This window comes from Schistocerca serialis, chromosome 1, assembly GCF_023864345.2.
Source record: "Schistocerca serialis cubense isolate TAMUIC-IGC-003099 chromosome 1, iqSchSeri2.2, whole genome shotgun sequence".
Classification (NCBI taxonomy): domain Eukaryota; kingdom Metazoa; phylum Arthropoda; class Insecta; order Orthoptera; family Acrididae; genus Schistocerca; species Schistocerca serialis.
Genome location: NC_064638.1, coordinates 427,155,225 through 427,179,323, shown reverse-complemented (window position 1 = coordinate 427,179,323; position 24,099 = coordinate 427,155,225). Strand labels below are relative to the sequence as shown.

The 24,099-nt window shown below is 49.4% G+C and overlaps 7 pseudogenes; all 7 read right to left on the bottom strand.

Moving 5' to 3' along the window:
* Positions 1–2,513: 2,513 nt before the first annotated feature.
* Positions 2,514–2,726, bottom strand: LOC126422702 (U2 spliceosomal RNA; annotated as a pseudogene).
* Positions 2,727–6,000: 3,274 nt separating this feature from the next.
* On the bottom strand, positions 6,001–6,213 carry LOC126422690 (U2 spliceosomal RNA; annotated as a pseudogene).
* A 3,268-nt stretch (positions 6,214–9,481) lies between these two features.
* LOC126423733 (U2 spliceosomal RNA) lies at positions 9,482–9,697 on the bottom strand (annotated as a pseudogene).
* A 3,287-nt stretch (positions 9,698–12,984) lies between these two features.
* Positions 12,985–13,197, bottom strand: LOC126422679 (U2 spliceosomal RNA; annotated as a pseudogene).
* Positions 13,198–16,463: 3,266 nt separating this feature from the next.
* LOC126421905 (U2 spliceosomal RNA) lies at positions 16,464–16,676 on the bottom strand (annotated as a pseudogene).
* Positions 16,677–19,948: 3,272 nt separating this feature from the next.
* On the bottom strand, positions 19,949–20,161 carry LOC126422668 (U2 spliceosomal RNA; annotated as a pseudogene).
* Positions 20,162–23,436: 3,275 nt separating this feature from the next.
* LOC126421772 (U2 spliceosomal RNA) lies at positions 23,437–23,649 on the bottom strand (annotated as a pseudogene).
* Positions 23,650–24,099: the final 450 nt, after the last annotated feature.

Here is a 24,099-nt window from a genome sequence, read left to right as displayed (position 1 = left end):
TGGTCTGAATATCAGGCGTAAGGAACCAGTCGATTGGCACATAGTCCAGTGTAGTCCCACCGATCAGCGCTAATAGCACACGTGCAAGGTCCCACACTTCTGTGACGTGAGGGCATAAGAGACGATGCTCTCTGGTGTCTACGTCACCACATCGGCCGCAAGCAGCCGAGGGCCATAGGCGGATGGCCGCCAAGCGATGATTAGTGGGTATTAAATTGTTTACAACGCGATACCATAGCGCTGAAACTTCTGTGGGGAGGGCTGGGTGGTTGATATTAGCCCAAGCTTGGTGCCAGATGACCGATGGTCGTCTGTCCTCCAATTTATGTGGTGTGGGCTGGCTCTCGAAGCGCCTAGTAAAGGCGCTTTGATGTGCGTGCCTTGTCGGTGGCCACTGTTAGGACGTAACTTTGATTGAGGTAATAGACCTTGACTGCCGTCATCCGGAATGTAATATGTGTCAAACATGCTGGTTCACGCGCCGATTGTGGGCGATAACGGTCGAAAAGCACCGCTGTTGTCCCACCTGGGTCAATCTCACGCAAAGTGGCGATACGGTGAATCAGGATTGCCGCACATTTGCGGGGAAAGTCAATGAGTCCAAGGCCACCATCGACCTTTGGCAGTGTACAAGTCTGTGCATCAACTTTGAATAGTGCATGCCGCCACAACAGGCAATATACTGTTTGTGAGATGGCTCTGCTGGTTTGTTTCGGTAGCGTAAGGAGTTGTGTTACATACCATGCCCGTTATAGGATGTAAGTATTAATCAGTTGGATTCAATGATGGAGGTCGAGTCGTCGATCAGTGTGACTCACGCAAAGTCCTCTGATGCGCGTGAGAATCCGCCTGCACGTGAGTGTTAAGATGCGCTGCGGACAGGCAGTCACCTCAAGACCCAAGATACGTTGTTCCCCTACAATCCGGAACCATGGGCGCTCGATGTTCAATGATCGTGGTCCTAGTGGGATTAGCACCATTTTGTTGACTTTTAACATGGCACCGGATGCTCGTTCGTAAACGTGGAGGACTCGGCGAACTGAGTCGATGTCCCTGGCGTTTGCTACAAACACACCTACACCATCCGCGTATGCCGCACTGCGGAAGGTGACGCCTGGGAAAGGAACACCATCGACCATTCGTCCAATGTCACGCAGCACGGGGTCCAAAGCGATAAAATACACTGACAAGGGACACCCTTGTCGAACTGATCTTCTGATGGGAATTGGTCGTGATCTGCAGCCGTTCACAATGATTGTGGAATTTGCTCCATCCAAGAAGTGCCGGATGACTCTTATGAAGTGCTCCCCGAAACCCATCCGCGACATAACGGCCAGCAGGTAAGGATGGGAGACCCTATCGAAGGCACCGGCGAAATCTAGGGATCAATTGCAGCCGGGGTTCGAGCGTCGGCGGTGGGTGAGTAAGACAGCATCACGGTATATAGAAGCAGCGGTGAAGGTGGTTCGATTCGAAACGCCACATGATTGAGTGGGACAAAGTACCTTATTCATTACCTGTTTAAGACGTGAAGCCACACTTCGTGCCACCAACTTATAAACAGTGTTAAGAACGGTGATGGGACGTACGTCTCTAGCCCGACAGTCGACTGTGACCTTTGGATTAAGGGCAATACGTACAGCTAGAAAATCGGCGGGTAGCTCGCAACCAGCAAAATTCTCCTCGCACATTTTGCAGGAGCGGTCTCCTAACAGGCCGGAAAATCTAGCACTTCAATTAGTGCTGGAATGGCACAATCGAAGGGCGGTATCCTTGCGGAGTACCGCCAGAGATGAAAAAACGCAGTGTCAGGGCCTAAATGCTTGCAGCATGTACGCTCCACATGTGGGAGTCACACATGGTGGTGCGGGCCGATATGGCAACAGGCGACCGTCGAAAACATCGCAAAGGCAAGTGCCGGAGGGAACGACAAAATACGAGAGCACTCGTCAACAGCCCAGTACCACCCTCCATGTCGAGGAGTAAACTGCGACTCCCATTTGAACGCCGCTAGCTGCCAGGCCAGTGGAGAAGCCGTGAGGCCGCCCCACAGCAGCGCCAGGCCGGCGCGAGCTATACTGGCGCGAGCTACACCTAGCCGAGTGCTTACATCGTCCACCGCCTACTGCATATGTGTGTGTGCGTGTGTACCACGTATTCTGCGTGCGTGCGGCGGCGACGACGACGACGTTCGCGAGGAGCTAAGGTTATAACTCCAAAAAATATTATTAAAATTATCTGCGATAGGACCATAAGAGACGCTAACGAGGCATCCGAAGGCACTGTCCTGTGCCACCATAAATTACCAGCCTAGCGTAATGCGGCTGCAAGTGCGGTCTGGCTAACACCAAAAAAAAAAAATTTCTTAAGATAATTTTAAATTAATTAAAAGAAATCGTGGTGTGTAAGCAACTAACTACTGGGCACATCAACAACTACGACAAGTTTTGCTACCAGCGGAATATCTGATCACTGCAGAATGTTAACCCATTTCAGGCTGTGTTTTAATTAATTTTAGGTGGGCCGATCCCGACGGTACTGCAATGCCGGGCCAACCCGCGACAGAGGTGGAGCAAGCCCCTAGCACTCCGTCATAAGCCAAAAATGAGTTTAATATTCTGGTCGTGCAATGCAGGACGTATCAGATATTAAGCTGATAAGAGCAGATACTACACTTTTTTTCCCTCCTACCTCCCCTATAGCCCTACCTTTTCCTCTCCAAAAATGCCGCCATCCTCTAGTGTCGACGCAGCACGTAAAGCAGGGTGTTGTTAGCAGCAAGACTTATTGCCATAAACCGAAAATAAAAGCGGAGGCATACTCTGCTATGCCTCAGGGGGCGACGACACACTCCTCAGAAACACACTTCCCTCTGCAGGTGTGAGGCAAGTGATGATGTTAAAAACTAAATAGAAAGAAATAAATAAAGACAGAAATGAAGGCAAAAAAAAAAAAACAGCGACGGTAGCACACTCAAACGAAACTGGCGAGATAATCCCATAGCCCATAGAATTAACGAAGTAATAATCCCCTAAGATAGATTATGTGTTTTCCAATTTTCCAATAATTTTTCATACAACGTTCACACAATTTCCATGTTACCAATTTCCATATTATCAGTATCATAGAGCAGTCTACTCTAGTGATGCCCAGAAGGCCAATATCAAACCTGGGGTATGGTTAAGTCAAGAGTAGTTTGAAAGTCCGAGTGACAAAGATCCAGGGGTACACTCAGGCAATTCTTATACGAGGTGCCTTACTCAGCCTGGACCACCTTTTGATAACCATGAACCATTGCAACTTTAAGAAATCTTGCAAAAGTAATGGTATATTTCCGGTCACATTCCGCCAGGCGATGCTGGCTCCAAAGGTAGTCCATGAAAGAGACAGCATCGGTGAGGCAAAGGTCATAGATCGTGAAAATGGTGTGGCCCAAGAGCCACACCACTGCGTTATGTCGTTTTCGGGGGTTGGTCTGAATATCAGGCGTAAGGAACCAGTCGATTGGCACATAGTCCAGTGTAGTCCCACCGATCAGCGCTAATAGCACACGTGCAAGGTCCCACACTTCTGTGACGTGAGGGCATAAGAGACGATGATCTCTGGTGTCTACGTCACCACATCGGCCGCAAGCAGCCGAGGGCCATAGGCGGATGGCCGCCAAGCGATGATTAGTGGATATTAAATTGTTTACAACGCGATACCATAGCGCTGAAACTTCTGTGGGGAGGGCTGGGTGGTTGATATTAGCCCAAGCTTGGTGCCAGATGACCGATGGTCGTCTGTCCTCCAATTTATGTGGTGTGGGCTGGCTCTCGAAGCGCCTAATAAAGGCGCTTTGATGTGCGTGCCTTGTCGGTGGCCACTGTTAGGACGTAACTTTGATTGAGGTAATAGACCTTGACTGCCGTCATCCGGAATGTAATATGTGTCAAACATACTGGTTCACGCGCCGATTGTGGGCGATAACGGTCGAAAAGCACCGTTGTTGTCCCACCTGGGTCAATCTCACGCAAAGTGGCGATACGGTGAATCAGGATTGCCGCACATTTGCGGGGAAAGTCAATGAGTCCAAGGCCACCATCGACCTTTGGCAGTGTACAAGTCTGTGCATCAACTTTGAATAGTGCATGCCGCCACAACAGGCAATATACTGTTTGTGAGATGGCTCTGCTGGTTTGTTTCGGTAGCGTAAGGAGTTGTGCTACATACCATGCCCGTTATAGGATGTAAGTATTAATCAGTTGGATTCAATGATGGAGGTCGAGTCGTCGATCAGTGTGACTCACGCAAAGTCCTCTGATGCGCGTGAGAATCCGCCTGCACGTGAGTGTTAAGATGCGCTGCGGACAGGCAGTCACCTCAAGACCCAAGATACGTTGTTCCCCTACAATCCGGAACCATGAGCGCTCGATGGTCAATGATCGTGGTCCTAGTGGGATTAGCACCATTTTGTTGACTTTTAACATGGCACCGGATGCTCGTTCATAAACGTGGAGGACTCGGCGAACTGAATCGATGTCCCTGGCGTTTGCTACAAACACACCTACACCATCCGCGTATGCCGCACTGCGGAAGGTGACGCCTGGGAAAGGAACACCATCGACCATTCGTCCGATGTCACGCAGCACGGGGTCCAAAGCGATAAAATACACTGACAAGGGACACCCTTGTCGAACTGATCGTCTGATGGGAATTGGTCGTGATCTGCAGCCGTTCACAATGATTGTGGAATTTGCTCCATCCAAGAAGTGCCGGATGACTCTTATGAAGTGCTCCCCGAAACCCATCCGCGACATAACGGCCAGCAGGTAAGGATGGGAGACCCTATCGAAGGCACCGGCGAAATCTAGGGATCAATTGCAGCCGGGGTTCGAGCGTCGGCGGTGGGTGAGTAAGACAGCATCACGGTATATAGAAGCAGCGGTGAAGGAGGTTCGATTCGAAACGCCACATGATTGAGTGGGACAAAGTACCTTATTCATTACCTGTTTAAGACGTGAAGCCACACTTCGTGCCACCAACTTATAAACAGTGTTAAGAACGGTGATGGGACGTACGTCTCTAGCCCGACAGTCGACTGTGACCTTTGGATTAAGGGCAATACGTACAGCTAGAAAATCGGCGGGTAGCTCGCAACCAGCAAAAATCTCCTCGCACATTTTGCAGGAGCGGTCTCCTAACAGGCCGGAAAATCTAGCACTTCAATTAGTGCTGGAATGGCACAATCGAAGGGCGGTATCCTTGCGGAGTACCGCCAGAGATGAAAAACCGCAGTGTCAGGGCCTAAATGCTTGCAGCATGTACGCTCCACATGTGGGAGTCACACATGGTGGTGCGGGCCGATATGGCAACAGGCGACCGTCGAAAACATCGCAAAGGCAAGTGCCGGAGGGAACGACAAAATACGAGAGCACTCGTCAACAGCCCAGTACCACCCTCCATGTCGAGGAGTAAACTGCGACTCCCATTTGAACGCCGCTAGCTGCCAGGCCAGTGGAGAAGCCGTGAGGCCGCCCCACAGCAGCGCCAGGCCGGCGCGAGCTATACTGGCGCGAGCTACACCTAGCCGAGTGCTTACATCGTCCACCGCCTACTGCATATGTGTGTGTGCGTGTGTACCACGTATTCTGCGTGCGTGCGACGACGACGACGACGACGACGACGACGACGACGACGTTCGCGAGGAGCTAAGGTTATAACTCCAAAAAATATTATTAAAATTATCTGCGATAGGACCATAAGAGACGCTAACGAGGCATCCGAAGGCACTGTCCTGTGCCACCATAAATTACCAGCCTAGCGTAATGCGGCTGCAAGTGCGGTCTGGCTAACACCAAAAAAAAAATTTCTTAAGATAATTTTAAATTAATTAAAAGAAATCGTGGTGTGTAAGCAACTAACTACTGGGCACATCAACAACTACGACAAGTTTTGCTACCAGCGGAATATCTGATCACTGCAGAATGTTAACCCATTTCAGGCTGTGTTTTAATTAATTTTAGGTGGGCCGATCCCGACGGTACTGCAATGCCGGGCCAACCCGCGACAGAGGTGGAGCAAGCCCCTAGCACTCCGTCATAAGCCAAAAATGAGTTTAATATTCTGGTCGTGCAATGCAGGACGTATCAGATATTAAGCTGATAAGAGCAGATACTACACTTTTTTTCCCTCCTACCTCCCCTATAGCCCTACCTTTTCCTCTCCAAAAATGCCGCCATCCTCTAGTGTCGACGCAGCACGTAAAGCAGGGTGTTGTTAGCAGCAAGACTTATTGCCATAAACCGAAAATAAAAGCGGAGGCATACTCTGCCATGCCTCAGGGGGCGACGACACACTCCTCAGAAACACACTTCCCTCTGCAGGTGTGAGGCAAGTGATGATGTTAAAAACTAAATAGAAAGAAATAAATAAAGACAGAAATGAAGGCAAAAAAAAAAAAAAACAGCGACGGTAGCACACTCAAACGAAACTGGCGAGATAATCCCATAGCCCATAGAATTAACGAAGTAATAATCCCCTAAGATAGATTATGTGTTTTCCAATTTTCCAATAATTTTTCATACAACGTTCACACAATTTCCATGTTACCAATTTCCATATTATCAGTATCATAGAGCTGTCTACTCTAGTGATGCCCAGAAGGCCAATATCAAACCTGGGGTATGGTTAAGTCAAGAGGAGTTGAAAGTCCGAGTGACAAAGATCCAGGGGTACACTCAGGCAATTCTTATACGAGGTGCCTTACTCAGCCTGGACCACCTTTTGATAACCATGAACCATTGCAACTTTAAGAAATCTTGCAAAAGTAATGGTATATTTCCGGTCACATTCCGCCTGGCGATGCTGGCTCCAAAGGTAGTCCATGAAAGAGACAGCATCGGTGAGGCAAAGGTCATAGATCGTGAAAATGGTGTGGCCCAAGAGCCACACCACTGCGTTATGTCGTTTTCGGGGGTTGGTCTGAATATCAGGCGTAAGGAACCAGTCGATTGGCACATAGTCCAGTGTAGTTCCACCGATCAGCGCTAATAGCACACGTGCAAGGTCCCACACTTCTGTGACGTGAGGGCATAAGAGACGATGCTCTCTGGTGTCTACGTCACCACATCGGCCGCAAGCAGCCGAGGGCCATAGGCGGATGGCCGCCAAGCGATGATTAGTGGGTATTAAATTGTTTACAACGCGATACCATAGCGCTGAAACTTCTGTGGGGAGGGCTGGGTGGTTGATATTAGCCCAAGCTTGGTGCCAGATGACCGATGGTCGTCTGTCCTCCAATTTATGTGGTGTGGGCTGGCTCTCGAAGCGCCTAGTAAAGGCGCTTTGATGTGCGTGCCTTGTCGGTGGCCACTGTTAGGACGTAACTTTGATTGAGGTAATAGACCTTGACTGCCGTCATCCGGAATGTAATATGTGTCAAACATACTGGTTCACGCGCCGATTGTGGGCGATAACGGTCGAAAAGCACCGCTGTTGTCCCACCTGGGTCAATCTCACGCAAAGTGGCGATACGGTGAATCAGGATTGCCGCACATTTGCGGGGAAAGTCAATGGGTCCAAGGCCACCATCGACCTTTGGCAGTGTACAAGTCTGTGCATCAACTTTGAATAGTGCATGCCGCCACAACAGGCAATATACTGTTTGTGAGATGGCTCTGCTGGTTTGTTTCGGTAGCGTAAGGAGTTGTGCTACATACCATGCCCGTTATAGGATGTAAGTATTAATCAGTTGGATTCAATGATGGAGGTCGAGTCGTCGATCAGTGTGACGCACGCAAAGTCCTCTGATGCGCGTGAGAATCCGCCTGCACGTGAGTGTTAAGATGCGCTGCGGACAGGCAGTCACCTCAAGACCCAAGATACGTTGTTCCCCTACAATGCGGAACCATGGGCGCTCGATGGTCAATGATCGTGGTCCTAGTGGGATTAGCACCATTTTGTTGACTTTTAACATGGCACCGGATGCTCGTTCATAAACGTGGAGGACTCGGCGAACTGAATCGATGTCCCTGGCGGTTGCTACAAACACACCTACACCATCCGCGTATGCCGCACTGCGGAAGGTGACGCCTGGGAAAGGAACACCATCGACCATTCGTCCGATGTCACGCAGCACGGGGTCCAAAGCGATAAAATACACTGACAAGGGACACCCTTGTCGAACTGATCGTCTGATGGGAATTGGTCGTGATCTGCAGCCCATCACAATGATTGTGGAATTTGCTCCATCCAAGAAGTGCCGGATGACTCTTATGAAGTGCTCCCCGAAACCCATCCGCGACATAACGGCCAGCAGGTAAGGATGGGAGACCCTATCGAAGGCACCGGCGAAATCTAGGGATCAATTGCAGCCGGGGTTCGAGCGTCGGCGGTCGGTGAGTAAGACAGCATCACGGTATATAGAAGCAGCGGTGAAGGTGGTTCGATTCGAAACGCCACATGATTGAGTGGGACAAAGTACCTTATTCATTACCTGTTTAAGACGTGAAGCCACACTTCGTGCCACCAACTTATAAACAGTGTTAAGAACGGTGATGGGACGTACGTCTCTAGCCCGACAGTCGACTGTGACCTTTGGATTAAGGGCAATACGTACAGCTAGAAAATCGGCGGGTAGCTCGCAACCAGCAAAAATCTCCTCGCACATTTTGCAGGAGCGGTCTCCTAACAGGCCGGAAAATCTAGCACTTCAATTAGTGCTGGAATGGCACAATCGAAGGGCGGTATCCTTGCGGAGTACCGCCAGAGATGAAAAACCGCAGTGTCAGGGCCTAAATGCTTGCAGCATGTACGCTCCACATGTGGGAGTCACACATGGTGGTGCGGGCCGATATGGCAACAGGCGACCGTCGAAAACATCGCAAAGGCAAGTGCCGGAGGGAACGACAAAATACGAGAGCACTCGTCAACAGCCCAGTACCACCCTCCATGTCGAGGAGTAAACTGCGACTCCCATTTGAACGCCGCTAGCTGCCAGGCCAGTGGAGAAGCCGTGAGGCCGCCCCACAGCAGCGCCAGGCCGGCGCGAGCTATACTGGCGCGAGCTACACCTAGCCGAGTGCTTACATCGTCCACCGCCTACTGCATATGTGTGTGTGCGTGTGTACCACGTATTCTGCGTGCGTGCGGCGGCGACGACGACGACGACGACGTTCGCTAGGAGCTAAGGTTATAACTCCAAAAAATATTATTAAAATTATCTGCGATAGGACCATAAGAGACGCTAACGAGGCATCCGAAGGCACTGTCCTGTGCCACCATAAATTACCAGCCTAGCGTAATGCGGCTGCAACTGCGGTCTGGCTAACACAAAAAAAAAAAAAAAATTTCTTAAGATAATTTTAAATTAATTAAAAGAAATCGTGGTGTGTAAGCAACTAACTACTGGGCACATCAACAACTACGACAAGTTTTGCTACCAGCGGAATATCTGATCACTGCAGAATGTTAACCCATTTCAGGCTGTGTTTTAATTAATTTTAGGTGGGCCGATCCCGACGGTACTGCAATGCCGGGCCAACCCGCGACAGAGGTGGAGCAAGATCCCCCTAGCACTCCGTCATAAGCCAAAAATGAGTTTAATATTCTGGTCGTGCAATGCAGGACGTATCAGATATTAAGCTGATAAGAGCAGATACTACACTTTTTTTCCCTCCTACCTCCCCTATAGCCCTACCTTTTCCTCTCCAAAAATGCCGCCATCCTCTAGTGTCGACGCAGCACGTAAAGCAGGGTGTTGTTAGCAGCAAGACTTATTGCCATAAACCGAAAATAAAAGCGGAGGCATACTCTGCTATGCCTCAGGGGGCGACGACACACTCCTCAGAAACACACTTCCCTCTGCAGGTGTGAGGCAAGTGATGATGTTAAAAACTAAATAGAAAGAAATAAATAAAGACAGAAATGAAGGCAAAAAAAAAAAAACAGCGACGGTAGCACACTCAAACGAAACTGGCGAGATAATCCCATAGCCCATAGAATTAACGAAGTAATAATCCCCTAAGATAGATTATGTGTTTTCCAATTTTCCAATAATTTTTCATACAACGTTCACACAATTTCCATGTTACCAATTTCCATATTATCAGTATCATAGAGCAGTCTACTCTAGTGATGCCCAGAAGGCCAATATCAAACCTGGGGTATGGTTAAGTTAAGAGTAGTTTGAAAGTCCGAGTGACAAAGATCCAGGGGTACACTCAGGCAATTCTTATACGAGGTGCCTTACTCAGCCTGGACCACCTTTTGATAACCATGAACCATTGCAACTTTAAGAAATCTTGCAAAAGTAATGGTATATTTCCGGTCACATTCCGCCAGGCGATGCTGGCTCCAAAGGTAGTCCATGAAAGAGACAGCATCGGTGAGGCAAAGGTCATAGATCGTGAAAATGGTGTGGCCCAAGAGCCACACCACTGCGTTATGTCGTTTTCGGGGGTTGGTCTGAATATCAGGCGTAAGGAACCAGTCGATTGGCACATAGTCCAGTGTAGTCCCACCGATCAGCGCTAATAGCACACGTGCAAGGTCCCACACTTCTGTGACGTGAGGGCATAAGAGACGATGCTCTCTGGTGTCTACGTCACCACATCGGCTGCAAGCAGCCGAGGGCCATAGGCGGATGGCCGCCAAGCGATGATTAGTGGGTATTAAATTGTTTACAACGCGATACCATAGCGCTGAAACTTCTGTGGGGAGGGCTGGGTGGTTGATATTAGCCCAAGCTTGGTGCCAGATGACCGATGGTCGTCTGTCCTCCAATTTATGTGGAGTGGGCTGGCTCTCGAAGCGCCTAGTAAAGGCGCTTTGATGTGCGTGCCTTGTCGGTGGCCACTGTTAGGACGTAACTTTGATTGAGGTAATAGACCTTGACTGCCGTCATCCGGAATGTAATATGTGTCAAACATACTGGTTCACGCGCCGATTGTGGGCGATAACGGTCGAAAAGCACCGCTGTTGTCCCACCTGGGTCAATCTCACGCAAAGTGGCGATACGGTGAATCAGGATTGCCGCACATTTGCGGGGAAAGTCAATGAGTCCAAGGCCACCATCGACCTTTGGCAGTGTACAAGTCTGTGCATCAACTTTGAATAGTGCATGCCGCCACAACAGGCAATATACTGTTTGTGAGATGGCTCTGCTGATTTGTTTCGGTAGCGTAAGGAGTTGTGCTACATACCATGCCCGTTATAGGATGTAAGTATTAATCAGTTGGATTCAATGATGGAGGTCGAGTCGTCGATCAGTGTGACTCACGCAAAGTCCTCTGATGCGCGTGAGAATCCGCCTGCACGTGAGTGTTAAGATGCGCTGCGGACAGGCAGTCACCTCAAGACCCAAGATACGTTGTTCCCCTACAATCCGGAACCATGGGCGCTCGATGGTCAATGATCGTGGTCCTAGTGGGATTAGCACCATTTTGTTGACTTTTAACATGGCACCGGATGCTCGTTCATAAACGTGGAGGACTCGGCGAACTGAATCGATGTCCCTGGCGTTTGCTACAAACACACCTACACCATCCGCGTATGCCGCACTGCGGAAGGTGACGCCTGGGAAAGGAACACCATCGACCATTCGTCCGATGTCACGCAGCACGGGGTCCAAAGCGATAAAATACACTGACAAGGGACACCCTTGTCGAACTGATCGTCTGATGGGAATTGGTCGTGATCTGCAGCCGTTCACAATGATTGTGGAATTTGCTCCATCCAAGAAGTGCCGGATGACTCTTATGAAGTGCTCCCCGAAACCCATCCGCGACATAACGGCCAGCAGGTAAGGATGGGAGACCCTATCGAAGGCACCGGCGAAATCTAGGGATCAATTGCAGCCGGGGTTCGAGCGTCGGCGGTGGGTGAGTAAGACAGCATCACGGTATATAGAAGCAGCGGTGAAGGTGGTTCGATTCGAAACGCCACATGATTGAGTGGGACAAAGTACCTTATTCATTACCTGTTTAAGACGTGAAGCCACACTTCGTGCCACCAACTTATAAACAGTGTTAAGAACGGTGATGGGACGTACGTCTCTAGCCCGACAGTCGACTGTGACCTTTGGATTAAGGGCAATACGTACAGCTAGAAAATCGGCTGGTGGCTCGCAACCAGCAAAAATCTCCTCGCACATTTTGCAGGAGCGGTCTCCTAACAGGCCGGAAAATCTAGCACTTCAATTAGTGCTGGAATGGCACAATCGAAGGGCGGTATCCTTGCGGAGTACCGCCAGAGATGAAAAACCGCAGTGTCAGGGCCTAAATGCTTGCAGCATGTACGCACCACATGTGGGAGTCACACATGGTGGTGCGGGCCGATATGGCAACAGGCGACCGTCGAAAACATCGCAAAGGCAAGTGCCGGAGGGAACGACAAAATACGAGAGCACTCGTCAACAGCCCAGTACCACCCTCCATGTCGAGGAGTAAACTGCGACTCCCATTTGAACGCCGCTAGCTGCCAGGCCAGTGGAGAAGCCGTGAGGCCGCCCCACAGCAGCGCCAGGCCGGCGCGAGCTATACTGGCGCGAGCTACACCTAGCCGAGTGCTTACATCGTCCACCGCCTACTGCATATGTGTGTGTGCGTGTGTACCACGTATTCTGCGTGCGTCCGGCGGCTACGACGACGACGACGACGACGACGACGACGACGACGACGACGTTCGCGAGGAGCTAAGGTTATAACTCCAAAAAATATTATTAAAATTATCTGCGATAGGACCATAAGAGACGCTAACGAGGCATCCGAAGGCACTGTCCTGTGCCACCATAAATTACCAGCCTAGCGTAATGCGGCTGCAAGTGCGGTCTGGCTAACACCAAAAAAAAAAATTTCTTAAGATAATTTTAAATTAATTAAAAGAAATCGTGGTATGTAAGCAACTAACTACTGGGCACATCAACAACTACGACAAGTTTTGCTACCTGCGGAATATCTGATCACTGCAGAATGTTAACCCATTTCAGGCTGTGTTTTAATTAATTTTAGGTGGGCCGATCCCGACGGTACTGCAATGCCGGGCCAACCCGCGACAGAGGTGGAGCAAGCCCCTAGCACTCCGTCATAAGCCAAAAATGAGTTTAATATTCTGGTCGTGCAATGCAGGACGTATCAGATATTAAGCTGATAAGAGCAGATACTACACTTTTTTTCCCTCCTACCTCCCCTATAGCCCTACCTTTTCCTCTCCAAAAATGCCGCCATCCTCTAGTGTCGACGCAGCACGTAAAGCAGGGTGTTGTTAGCAGCAAGACTTATTGCCATAAACCGAAAATAAAAGCGGAGGCATACTCTGCTATGCCTCAGGGGGCGACGACACACTCCTCAGAAACACACTTCCCTCTGCAGGTGTGAGGCAAGTGATGATGTTAAAAACTAAATAGAAAGAAATAAATAAAGACAGAAATGAAGGCAAAAAAAAAAAAACAGCGACGGTAGCACACTCAAACGAAACTGGCGAGATAATCCCATAGCCCATAGAATTAACGAAGTAATAATCCCCTAAGATAGATTATGTGTTTTCCAATTTTCCAATAATTTTTCATACAACGTTCACACAATTTCCATGTTACCAATTTCCATATTATCAGTATCATAGAGCAGTCTACTCTAGTGATGCCCAGAAGGCCAATATCAAACCTGGGGTATGGTTAAGTCAAGAGTAGTTTGAAAGTCCGAGTGACAAAGATCCAGGGGTACACTCAGGCAATTCTTATACGAGGTGCCTTACTCAGCCTGGACCACCTTTTGATAACCATGAACCATTGCAACTTTAAGAAATCTTGCAAAAGTAATGGTATATTTCCGGTCACATTCCGCCAGGCGATGCTGGCTCCAAAGGTAGTCCATGAAAGAGACAGCATCGGTGAGGCAAAGGTCATAGATCGTGAAAATGGTGTGGCCCAAGAGCCACACCACTGCGTTATGTCGTTTTCGGGGGTTGGTCTGAATATCAGGCGTAAGGAACCAGTCGATTGGCACATTGTCCAGTGTAGTCCCACCGATCAGCGCTAATAGCACACGTGCAAGGTCCCACACTTCTGTGACGTGAGGGCATAAGAGACGATGCTCTCTGGTGTCTACGTCACCACATCGGCCGCAAGCAGCCGAGGGCCATAGGCGGATGGCCGCCAAGCGATGATTAGTGGGTATTAAATTGTTTACAACGCGATACCATAGCGCTGAAACTTTTGTGGGGAGGGCTGGGTGGTTGATATTAGCCCAAGCTTGGTGCCAGATGACCGATGGTCGTCTGTCCTCCAATTTATGTGGTGTGGGCTGGCTCTTGAAGCGCCTAGTAAAGGCGCTTTGATGTGCGTGCCTTGTCGGTGGCCACTGTTAGGACGTAACTTTGATTGAGGTAATAGACCTTGACTGCCGTCATCCGGAATGTAATATGTGTCAAACATACTGGTTCACGCGCCGATTGTGGGCGATAACGGTCGAAAAGCACCGCTGTTGTCCCACCTGGGTCAATCTCACGCAAAGTGGCGATACGGTGAATCAGGATTGCCGCACATTTGCGGGGAAAGTCAATGAGTCCAAGGCCACCATCGACCTTTGGCAGTGTACAAGTCTGTGCATCAACTTTGAATAGTGCATGCCGCCACAACAGGCAATATACTGTTTGTGAGATGGCTCTGCTGGTTTGTTTCGGTAGCGTAAGGAGTTGTGCTACATACCATGCCCGTTATAGGATGTAAGTATTAATCAGTTGGATTCAATGATGGAGGTCGAGTCGTCGATCAGTGTGACTCACGCAAAGTCCTCTGATGCGCGTGAGAATCCGCCTGCACGTGAGTGTTAAGATGCGCTGCGGACAGGCAGTCACCTCAAGACCCAAGATACGTTGTTCCCCTACAATCCGGAACCATGGGCGCTCGATGGTCAATGATCGTGGTCCTAGTGGGATTAGCACCATTTTGTTGACTTTTAACATGGCACCGGATGCTCGTTCATAAACGTGGAGGACTCGGCGAACTGAATCGATGTCCCTGGCGTTTGCTACAAACACACCTACACCATCCGCGTATGCCGCACAGCGGAAGGTGACGCCTGGGAAAGGAACACCATCGACCATTCGTCCGATGTCACGCAGCACGGGGTCCAAAGCGATAAAATACACTGACAAGGGACACCCTTGACGAACTGATCGCCTGATGGGAATTGGTCGTGATCTGCAGCCGTTCACAATGATTGTGGAATTTGCTCCATCCAAGAAGTGCCGGATGACTCTTATGAAGTGCTCCCCGAAACCCATCCGCGACATAACGGCCAGCAGGTAAGGATGGGAGACCCTATCGAAGGCACCGGCGAAATCTAGGGATCAATTGCAGCCGGGGTTCGAGCGTCGGCGGTGGGTGAGTAAGACAGCATCACGGTATATAGAAGCAGCGGTGAAGGTGGTTCGATTCGAAACGCCACATGATTGAGTGGGACAAAGTACCTTATTCATTACCTGTTTAAGACGTGAAGCCACACTTCGTGCCACCAACTTATAAACAGTGTTAAGAACGGTGATGGGACGTACGTCTCTAGCCCGACAGTCGACTGTGACCTTTGGATTAAGGGCAATACGTACAGCTAGAAAATCGGCTGGTAGCTCGCAACCAGCAAAAATCTCCTCGCACATTTTGCAGGAGCGGTCTCCTAACAGGCCGGAAAATCTAGCACTTCAATTAGTGCTGGAATGGCACAATCGAAGGGCGGTATCCTTGCGGAGTACCGCCAGAGATGAAAAACCGCAGTGTCAGGGCCTAAATGCTTGCAGCATGTACGCTCCACATGTGGGAGTCACACATGGTGGTGCGGGCCGATATGGCAACAGGCGACCGTCGAAAACATCGCAAAGGCAAGTGCCGGAGGGAACGACAAAATACGAGAGCACTCGTCAACAGCCCAGTACCACCCTCCATGTCGAGGAGTAAACTGCGACTCCCATTTGAACGCCGCTAGCTGCCAGGCCAGTGGAGAAGCCGTGAGGCCGCCCAACAGCAGCGCCAGGCCGGCGCGAGCTATACTGGCGCGAGCTACACCTAGCCGAGTGCTTACATCGTCCACCGCCTACTGCATATGTGTGTGTGCGTGTGTACCACGTATTCTGCGTGCGTGCGGCGGCGACGACGACGACGACGACGACGTTCGCGAAGAGCTAAGGTTATAACTCCAAAAAATATTATTAAAATTATCTGCGATAGGACCATAAGAGACGCTAACGAGGCATCCGAAGGCACTGTCCTGTGCCACCATAAATTACCAGCCTAGCGTAATGCGGCTGCAAGTGCGGTCTGGCTAACACCAAAAAAAAAAATTTCTTAAGATAATTTTAAATTAATTAAAAGAAATCGTGGTGTGTAAGCAACTAACTACTGGGCACATCAACAACTACGACAAGTTTTGCTACCAGCGGAATATCTGATCACTGCAGAATGTTAACCCATTTCAGGCTGTGTTTTAATTAATTTTAGGTGGGCCGATCCCGACGGTACTGCAATGCCGGGCCAACCCGCGACAGAGGTGGAGCAAGCCCCTAGCACTCCGTCATGAGCCAAAAATGAGTTTAATATTCTGGTCGTGCAATGCAGGACATATCAGATATTAAGCTGATAAGAGCAGATACTACACTTTTTTTCCCTCCTACCTCCCCTATAGCCCTACCTTTTCCTCTCCAAAAATGCCGCCATCCTCTAGTGTCGACGCAGCACGTAAAGCAGGGTGTTGTTAGCAGCAAGACTTATTGCCATAAACCGAAAATAAAAGCGGAGGCATACTCTGCTATGCCTCAGGGGACGACGACACACTCCTCAGAAACACACTTCCCTCTGCAGGTGTGAGGCAAGTGATGATGTTAAAAACTAAATAGAAAGAAATAAATAAAGACAGAAATGAAGGCAAAAAAAAAAAAAACAGCGACGGTAGTACACTCAAACGAAAGTGGCGAGATAATCCCATAGCCCACAGAATTAACGAAGTAATAATCCCCTAAGATAGATATGTGTTTTCCAATTTTCCAATAATTTTTCATACAACGTTCACACAATTTCCATGTTACCAATTTCCATATTATCAGTATCATAGAGCAGTCTACTCTAGTGATGCCCAGAAGGCCAATATCAAACCTGGGGTATGGTTAAGTCAAGAGTAGTTTGAAAGTCCGAGTGACAAAGATCCAGGGGTACACTCAGGCAATTCTTATACGAGGTGCCTTACTCAGCCTGGACCACCTTTTGATAACCATGAACCATTGCAACTTTAAGAAATCTTGCAAAAGTAATGGTATATTTCCGGTCACATTCCGCCAGGCGATGCTGGCTCCAAAGGTAGTCCACGAAAGAGACAGCATCGGTGAGGCAAAGGTCATAGATCGTGAAAATGGTGTGGCCCAAGAGCCACACCACTGCGTTATGTCGTTTTCGGGGGTTGGTCTGAATATCAGGCGTAAGGAACCAGTCGATTGGCACATAGTCCAGTGTAGTCCCACCGATCAGCGCTAATAGCACACGTGCAAGGTCCCACACTTCTGTGACGTGAGGGCATAAGAGACGATGCTCTCTGGTGTCTACGTCACCACATCGGCCGCAAGCAGCCGAGGGCCATAGGCGGATGGCCGCCAAGCGATGATTAGTGGGTATTAAATTGTTTACAACGCGATACCATAGCGCTGAAACCTCTGTGGGGAGGGCTGGGTGGTTGATATTAACCCAAGCTTGGTGCCAGATGACCGATGGTCGTCTGTCCTCCAATTTATGTGGTGTGGGCTGGCTCTCGAAGTGCCTAGTAAAGGCGCTTTGATGTGCGTGCCTTGTCGGTGGCCACTGTTAGGACGTAACTTTGATTGAGGTAATAGACCTTGACTGCCGTCATCCGGAATGTAATATGTGTCAAACATACTGGTTCACGCGCCGATTGTGGGCGATAACGGTCGAAAAGCACCGCTGTTGTCCCACCTGGGACAATCTCACGCAAAGTGGCGATACGGTGAATCAGGATTGCCGCACATTTGCGGGGAAAGTCAATGAGTCCAAGGCCACCATCGACCTTTGGCAGTGTACAAGTCTGTGCATCAACTTTGAATAGTGCATGCCGCCACAACAGGCAATATACTGTTTGTGAGATGGCTCTGCTGGTTTGTTTCGGTAGCGTAAGGAGTTGTGCTACATACCATGCCCGTTATAGGATGTAAGTATTAATCAGTTGGATTCAATGATGGAGGTCGAGTTGTCGATCAGTGTGACTCACGCAAAGTCCTCTGATGCGCGTGAGAATCCGCCTGCACGTGAGTGTTAAGATGCGCTGCGGACAGGCAGTCACCTCAAGACCCAAGATACGTTGTTCCCCTACAATCCGGAACCATGGGCGCTCGATGGTCAATGATCGTGGTCCTAGTGGGATTAGCACCATTTTGTTGACTTTTAACATGGCACCGGATGCTCGTTCGTAAACGTGGAGGACTCGGCGAACTGAATCGATGTCCCTGGCGTTTGCTACAAACACACCTACACCATCCGCGTATGCCGCACTGCGGAAGGTGACGCCTGGGAAAGAAACACCATCGACCATTCGTCCGATGTCACGCAGCACGGGGTCCAAAGCGATAAAATACACTGACAAGGGACACCCTTGTCGAACTGATCGTCTGATGGGAATTGGTCGTGATCTGCAGCCGTTCACAATGATTGTGGAATTTGCTCCATCCAAGAAGTGCCAGATGACTCTTATGAAGTGCTCCCCGAAACCCATCCGCGACATAACGGCCAGCAGGTAAGGATGGGAGACCCTATCGAAGGCACCGGCGAAATCTAGGGATCAATTGCAGCTGGGGTTCGAGCGTCGGCGGTGGGTGAGTAAGACAGCATCACGGTATATAGAAGCAGCGGTGAAGGTGGTTCGATTCGAAACGCCACATGATTGAGTGGGACAAAGTACCTTATTCATTACCTGTTTAAGACGTGAAGCCACACTTCGTGCCACCAACTTAGAAACAGTGTTAAGAACGGTGATGGGACGTACGTCTCTAGCCCGACAGTCGACTGTGACCTTTGGATTAAGGGCAATACGTACAGCTAGAAAATCGGCGGGTAGCTCGCAAAAAGCAAAAATCTCCTCGCACATTTTGCAGGAGCGGTCTCCTAACAGGCCGGAAAATCTAGCACTTCAATTAGTGCTGGAATGGCACAATCGAAGGGCGGTATCCTTGCGGAGTACCGCCAGAGATGAAAAACCGCAGTGTCAGGGCCTAAATGCTTGCAGCATGTACGCTCCACATGTGGGAGTCACACATGGTGGTGCGGGCCGATATGGCAACAGGCGACCGTCGAAAACATCGCAAAGGCAAGTGCCGGAGGGAACGACAAAATACGAGAGCACTCGTCAACAGCCCAGTACCACCCTCCATGTCGAGGAGTAAACTGCGACTCCCATTTGAACACCGCTAGCTGCCAGGCCAGTGGAGAAGCCGTGAGGCCGCCCCACAGCAGCGCCAGGCCGGCGCGAGCTATACTGGCGCGAGCTACACCTAGCCGAGTGCTTAAATCGTCCACCGCCTACTGCATATGTGTGTGTGCGTGTGTACCACGTATTCTGCGTGCGTGCGGCGGCGACGACGACGACGACGACGACGACGTTCGCGAGGAGCTAAGGTTATAACTCCAAAAAATATTATTAAAATTATCTGCGATAGGACCATAAGAGACGCTAACGAGGCATCCGAAGGCACTGTCCTGTGCCACCATAAATTACCAGCCTAGCGTAATGCGGCTGCAAGTGCGGTCTGGCTAACACAAAAAAAAAAAAAAATTCTTAAGATAATTTTAAATTAATTAAAAGAAATCGTGGTGTGTAAGCAACTAACTACTGGGCACATCAACAACTACGACAAGTTTTGCTTCCAGGCGGAATATCTGATCACTGCAGAATGTTAACCCATTTCAGGCTGTGTTTTAATTAATTTTAGGTGGGCCGATCCCGACGGTACTGCAATGCCGGGCCAACCCGCGACAGAGGTGGAGCAAGCCCCTAGCACTCCGTCATAAGCCAAAAATGAGTTTAATATTCTGGTCGTGCAATGCAGGACGTATCAGATATTAAGCTGATAAGAGCAGATACTACACTTTTTTTCCCTCCTACCTCCCCTATAGCCCTACCTTTTCCTCTCCAAAAATGCCGCCATCCTCTAGTGTCGACGCAGCACGTAAAGCAGGGTGTTGTTAGCAGCAAGACTTATTGCCATAAACCGAAAATAAAAGCGGAGGCATACTCTGCTATGCCTCAGGGGGCGACGACACACTCCTCAGAAACACACTTCCCTCTGCAGGTGTGAGGCAAGTGATGATGTTAAAAACTAAATAGAAAGAAATAAATAAAGACAGAAATGAAGGCAAAAAAAAAAACAACAGCGACGGTAGCACACTCAAACGAAACTGGCGAGATAATCCCATAGCCCATAGAATTAACGAAGTAATAATCCCCTAAGATAGATTATGTGTTTTCCAATTTTCCAATAATTTTTCATACAACGTTCACACAATTTCCATGTTACCAATTTCCATATTATCAGTATCATAGAGCAGTCTACTCTAGTGATGCCCAGAAGGCCAATATCAAACCTGGGGTATGGTTAAGTCAAGAGTAGTTTGAAAGTCCGAGTGACAAAGATCCAGGGGTACACTCAGGCAATTCTTATACGAGGTGCCTTACTCAGCCTGGACCACCTTTTGATAACCATGAACCATTGCAACTTTAAGAAATCTTGCAAAAGTAATGGTATATTTCCGGTCACATTCCGCCAGGCGATGCTGGCTCCAAAGGTAGTCCATGAAAGAGACAGCATCGGTGAGGCAAAGGTCATAGATCGTGAAAATGGTGTGGCCCAAGAGCCACACCACTGCGTTATGTCGTTTTCGGGGGTTGGTCTGAATATCAGGCGTAAGGAACCAGTCGATTGGCACATAGTCCAGTGTAGTCCCACCGATCAGCGCTAATAGCACACGTGCAAGGTCCCACACTTCTGTGACGTGAGGGCATAAGATACGATGCTCTCTGGTGTCTACGTCACCACATCGGCCGCAAGCAGCCGAGGGCCATAGGCGGATGGCCGCCAAGCGATGATTAGTGGGTACTAAATTGTTTACAACGCGATACCATAGCGCTGAAACTTCTGTGGGGGGGGCTGGGTGGTTGATATTAGCCCAAGCTTGGTGCCAGACGACCGATGGTCGTCTGTCCTCCAATTTATGTGGTGTGGGCTGGCTCTCGAAGCGCCTAGTAAAGGCGCTTTGATGTGCGTGCCTTGTCGGTGGCCACTGTTAGGACGTAACTTTGATTGAGGTAATAGACCTTGACTGCCGTCATCCGGAATGTAATATGTGTCAAACATACTGGTTCACGCGCCGATTGTGGGCGATAACGGTCGAAAAGCACCGCTGTTGTCCCACCTGGGTCAATCTCACGCAAAGTGGCGATACGGTGAATCAGGATTGCCGCACATTTGCGGGGAAAGTCAATGAGTCCGAGGCCACTATCGACCTTTGGCAGTGTACAAGTCTGTGCATCAATTTTGAATAGTGCATGCCGCCACAACAGGCAATATACTGTTTGTGAGATGGCTCTGCTGGTTTGTTTCGGTAGCGTAAGGAGTTGTGCTACATACCATGCCCGTTATAGGATGTAAGTATTAATCAGTTGGATTCAATGATGGAGGTCGAGTCGTCGATCAGTGAGACTCACGCAAAGTCCTCTGATGCGCGTGAGAATCCGCCTGCACGTGAGTGTTAAGATGCGCTGCGGACAGGCAGTCACCTCAAGACCCAAGATACGTTGTTCCCCTACAATCCGGAACCATGGGCGCTCGATGGTCAATGATCGTGGTCCTAGTGGGATTAGCACCATTTTGTTGACTTTTAACATGGCACCGGGTGCTCGTTCATAAACGTGGAGGACTCGGCGAACTGAATCGATGTCCCTGGCGTTTGCTACAAACACACCTACACCATCCGCGTATGCCGCACTGCGGAAGGTGACGCCTGGGAAAGGAACACCATCGACCATTCGTCCGATGTCACGCAGCACGGGGTCCAAAGCGATAAAATACACTGACAAGGGACACCCTTGTCGAACTGATCGTCTGATGGGAATTGGTCGTGATCTGCAGCCGTTCACAATGATTGTGGAATTTGCTCCATCCAAGAAGTGCCGGATGACTCTTATGAAGTGCTCCCCGAAACCCATCCGCGACATAACGGCCACCAGGTAAGGATGGGAGACCCTATCGAAGGCACCGGCGAAATCTAGGGATCAATTGCAGCCGGGGTTCGAGCGTCGGCGGTGGGTGAGTAAGACAGCATCACGGTGTATAGAAGCAGTGGTGAAGGTGGTTCGATTCGAAACGCCAAATGATTGAGTGGGACAAAGTACCTTATTCATTACCTGTTTAAGACGTGAAGCCACACTTCGTGCCACCAACTTATAAACAGTGTTAAGAACGGTGATGGGATGTACGTCTCTAGCCCGACAGTCGACTGTGACCTTTGGATTAAGGGCAATACGTACAGCTAGAAAATCGGCTGGTAGCACGCAACCAGCAAAAATCTCCTCGCACATTTTGCAGGAGCAGTCTCCTAACAGGCCGGAAAATCTAGCACTTCAATTAGTGCTGGAATGGCACAATCGAAGGGCGGTATCCTTGCGGAGTACCGCCAGAGATGAAAAACCGCAGTGTCAGGGCCTAAATGCTTGCAGCATGTACGCTCCACATGTGGGAGTCACACATGGTGGTGCGGGCCGATATGGCAACAGGCGACCGTCGAAAACATCGCAAAGGCAAGTGCCGGAGGGAACGACAAAATACGAGAGCACTCGTCAACAGCCCAGTACCACCCTCCATGTCGAGGAGTAAACTGCGACTCCCATTTGAACGCCGCTAGCTGCCAGGCCAGTGGAGAAGCCGTGAGGCCGCCCAACAGCAGCGCCAGGCCGGCGCGAGCTATACTGGCGCGAGCTACACCTAGCCGAGTGCTTACATCGTCCACCGCCTACTGCATATGTGTGTGTGCGTGTGTACCACGTATTCTGCGTGCGTGCGGCGGCGACGACGACGACGACGACGACGACGACGTTCGCGAGGAGCTAAGGTTATAACTCCAAAAAATATTATTAAAATTATCTGCGATAGGACCATAAGAGACGCTAACGAGGCATCCGAAGGCACTGTCCTGTGCCACCATAAATTACCAGCCTAGCGTAATGCGGCTGCAAGTGCGGTCTGGCTAACACCAAAAAAAAAAAAATTTCTTAAGATAATTTTAAATTAATTAAAAGAAATCGTGGTGTGTAAGCAACTAACTACTGCGCACATCAACAACTACGACAAGTTTTGCTACCAGCGGAATATCTGATCACTGCAGAATGTTAACCCATTTCAGGCTGTGTTTTAATTAATTTTAGGTGGGCCGATCCCGGCGGTACTGCAATGCCGGGCCAACCCGCGACAGAGGTGGAGCAAGCCCCTAGCACTCCGTCATAAGCCAAAAATGAGTTTAATATTCTGGTCGTGCAATGCAGGACGTATCAGATATTAAGCTGATAAGAGCAGATACTACACTTTTTTTCCCTCCTACCTCCCCTATAGCCCTACCTTTTCCTCTCCAAAAATGCCGCCATCCTCTAGTGTCGACGCAGCACGTAAAGCAGGGTGTTGTTAGCAGCAAGACTTATTGCCATAAACCGAAAATAAAAGCGGAGGCATACTCTGCTATGCCTCAGGGGGCGACGACACACTCCTCAGAAACACACTTCCCTCTGCAGGTGTGAGGCAAGTGATGATGTTAAAACTAAATAGAAAGAAATAAATAAAGGCAGAAATGAAGGCAAAAAAAAAACAGCGACGGTAGCACACTCAAACGAAACTGGCGAGATAATCCCATAGCCCATAGAATTAACGAAGTAATAATCCCCTAAGATAGATTATGTGTTTTCCAATTTTCCAATAATTTTTCATACAACGTTCACACAATTTCCATGTTACCAATTTCCATATTATCAGTATCATAGAGCAGTCTACTCTAGTGATGCCCAGAAGGCCAATATCAAACCTGGGGTATGG